Source organism: Oryzias melastigma, linkage group LG13 (assembly GCF_002922805.2).
Source record: "Oryzias melastigma strain HK-1 linkage group LG13, ASM292280v2, whole genome shotgun sequence".
Classification (NCBI taxonomy): domain Eukaryota; kingdom Metazoa; phylum Chordata; class Actinopteri; order Beloniformes; family Adrianichthyidae; genus Oryzias; species Oryzias melastigma.
In genome coordinates, this window is record NC_050524.1 from 22636337 (window position 1) to 22639894 (window position 3558).

At 37.5% G+C, this 3558-nt stretch overlaps 1 protein-coding gene across 7 annotated transcripts in view; it reads left to right on the top strand.

Moving 5' to 3' along the window:
* Nucleotides 1-1444: 1444 nt before the first annotated feature.
* The window catches only part of LOC112149178 (arf-GAP with Rho-GAP domain, ANK repeat and PH domain-containing protein 1), a 63453-nt gene continuing 61339 nt past the window's right edge, over nucleotides 1445-3558 (top strand). For 6 of the 7 annotated variants that reach the window (XM_024276697.2, XM_024276695.2, XM_024276701.2 and 3 more), the window contains exon 1: nucleotides 1452-1593. The gene's annotated coding sequence lies outside the window, so the exon portion shown is untranslated. Of the gene's footprint in view, nucleotides 1594-3558 lie in introns of all 7 variants that reach the window. The other variant, XM_036214717.1, reaches the window with a different exon arrangement.

The following is a 3558-nucleotide window of genomic DNA, read 5'->3' on the forward strand; positions in this document are numbered from 1 at the left end:
AATTATTTTCATCCTAAATCCCAAAAGAAAAAAAAAAACAGAATGATCTTTTACCCTACCTGTACATCTTATCCATCCAAAAAGCCAGAACAAAATAATTTCTCTCATGAATCAGATTGAGACATGTAAGAAACATCTGCATGAAATTGAAACAAGGATGAGCAGATACTGAAAAAAATAGGTAAATGTTTAGTTCTGTTCTTACCTAATTCAAATTCACAAAAACTGGATATATTCAGGGAAAGTGAAGTAAGATTACGGTAGTCAAAGTACTATGAAATATTTAGATTTGGTAAAATATTCCCGTAAATTCAATGAACACACATTTTTACTTAATGCTTTTGGAGACCTTCCACTGCAAGTCAGACTGCAGACTCCTGGAAATTATCAAATGTAACACTGTTTGTTTTTTAAAATGTGACAAATGTTGATCTGTTCATAAACAGTATTTTAATGGATAGGTGTCGCCCTCTTGTGGCTATAGTGGGACAATGCAAGTGCCAAACTAACACATGCAACATTCACTAAAATTTTTAGTATTGTTTTTTTTTTCTGTTGATCAAAGATTTCTTTCTATCAAGCTAAATAATGCCCAAAGGTGTTATCTATGAAATTAATAGACATCCATTTCATTTGGGTTAGACTCATTTGGTGTTTAAATGTTAAAAATACAGCAATTTGTCCTAATATTTACTTACTTTTTATAAGAATAGAACAGTAAATAATAATTACAAATGTTATTGTATTTAAGTTATCATATCACAATAGACATAGGCCTACACATCTATTGAACCCTTATGCGCATAAAATTAGACACAAGTTTACATGTTAGTGCAGGAATGCGTGTCTAATCAATTATTTCCAGCATAAACAACATTACTTTGGTATTGACAGTTAAAGCACTTAAAGACCTTCTCATTTAAGTCACTTAAAAAATGTCAACGGTAAAGAAAATCAAATAAGCATTTTTGTAGTCTGAATAAAAAGAAGAAAAAAAAATAAAATGATGCCTGGATGCACAAAAATCTTAATTATCATTAACTATCAAGACTTCTTTGGGGGATTTTCCACAAAATAAGCACATTTTTAAACTATCTGATTCAGTCACACTGAACTGATTCTGACAAAGTAACATTTATCTATAGGTTTACAAATGCATGATAAGATGCAGACTGACAGAAAGGCCGATGTGGTGGATAAATGCCAAATTCTGGCAACATCCGCAAGTGTTAACGAGAGAACTCATGCATATGACGACCCCGATTCCACTTTCTAGGTATTCTTAAGTCACATGAATAGTTTTCGAAAGTTTTGTTGATCAAGTTCGTTCCAGTTAGTGAACATTAACTAGAATCGACGGGCTAAAAATAAAAGCGACGCGTTTGAATAGTTGAGTGTGCTCTTATTGTGAAAGACAAAAGCGGAAGTTGAGGCGCTTGGGTTATTTTTGGCTTTCTTTTCTGATTCCCATGAGCCTCAGTAACTCTGTGCCTCTGTCGAGAGAAAGATGTAAGTTTGGAGACGCTGTCGTTGTTGGTGAACGAGAGTAGAGAGGAAACTCCGCAGTTTCCGTCATTTGGTCTCTGAAAAAAGGTAAGTAACTCGCGCGTGTTGGGTTTTTTTGGTTTACTGTCACGAAAAACTTTTTTCAAATAGGTTTAAAGAAGATGTAGTTTGGGTTAAACTGCGGTGACGCCGCTGGAGCTGAAAGGGAAAAATACGTCGAGGTTACTCGCAGGCAGTGACCGTTGTCCTGACCCGCGGAGGTGGACAGAAGCCCAGTTTAACTTCAGAAGAACGAAAACCGTCTCTGTGAAAAGAGTTCAGCCTCGAGGTTAAATATCGACAAGTCGGGAAAAAAAATAAATATTCTCAAAATTAATAATAACTATTGACAGTTAAGGGACTTTTTCCCCTGTCGGCCACTATTAATCGCCCCGCCCTTTCTGTGAACTAATAATTAAAATACTAATCCCCGACGGAATTCGTGACTCCTAATCCTATCCGGGGGTTTGCCTGTTTTTATGTTAATTTTTGCGTCTCCAAAAATATGTGTGAGTGACCGTAAGTGATCATCCGATAATGGAGTTTCCTCATTCTGATTCCTGAAATGAACGACATGAGTTGTGACGGAAGGATTGACTGTCAGAAGCGCTGTGACTTGTACACTTGTATGTAGCAACATCCACAGATGAGGTTGATGCAGCCGCATGTTCCTGCATCCACTGCATAATCACAGTCCATGCATAGAGAGAAAGTGGATCTTTTAAGATCCACTAAAGGATTAAAATTACTCTAATTTCTTTAATTAAACTACAGTACATGTTGAGTAAAAAAATGTGGCTAAATGTATTTCTGTTCCGATTTTTTAGACATGTTTTGCATACATCTAAAAACGGGAATGGGGTGATGGATAGACCTCATGGTAACTCCCTTATCTTCAAAGGCGTTCATGTCAAAAGCGTGTGACTGTATCAGGATGTGTTTATGACTTTGCAGATGGTATCATCTCTTCCTTTTCCTCACGTAATGCTTGGTTTGTTGTTGTTGGCCAACACAGATGTTTAGTCATGATCATTTTAGTTACATATTTTAGTCGTTTGTGTTGCTTCTCCTTTTGTTAATGCAAATATTCTTATTTTCCTCCAGTCTCATTCACTCATTCATATTACTGAATTGACCCTGCAATGAGGTGAGAGGAAATCTCGCTATTCCAGAGAACTCAACAATTTCTCCCTCTAAACAACAAAGCCTTTACAGCGATAACTACAGCCTGTAAGAAAATTGTTGTCAAACCAACCCAAGGTTATGAATTCAGCCTCAAGGTTGTGCTTTTTCACACGGGAAAGGAACAATCCCGATTCTGACTATTTTGTGTTTCTTGTGAGAAGTAGAGCAGCTTGTTATGCAGGATTTTTTTCCCCTGTACTAGAAGGCGAAAAGGGGAGGAATCTAACAACAAATAGATTAATGTTTAGACATGCCAACTGGTTCTAACAGTTTGCTTCCTTTAGTTCTGTCTTCCCGAAAACTGTTTTTGTGGAACTGGCTTTTACTGAGGCTTGTGTTGTCCTTGTGTGACTCTGTGTCAGCAGGCCAAATTCGTCCTTTTGTGAATTGCTTGTAACAATTCCAAACAGGTTGCTCAAGGCCTCAAATCTGCTAGCGATTAGGGTAAAGGGAAGTAGTTGTAACTGTTGGCCTAAAACAGTGTGCACGATTGGTTTTATGGTAAAGTTATTGGTAAAAGTTGTTGACTAAAGGACATTGTTTGGATCCAAAGCTGTACTGGCAGGATTGAGTCACTGTTTAGTTCTAATTGAAAGTGGGCTGAAAGCAGCAGTGTTTCTGATGACGGGGGGGTATGAGTCATCCCCTCTCCACTTGTGTGTCTGGATTTTGATGCATTTCTATTGAAGATGGCATCTCTTATCAACAAAACTGGGGAACAAGTTTGCCCATGGCCAGTCACTGACCGTTTCACAGGCTGCAGAAATTTGGCTCTTTAGGACATCAAGATACTTCTGCTTTTTTGCCTTTCGGCTGTTTCCTTTATGG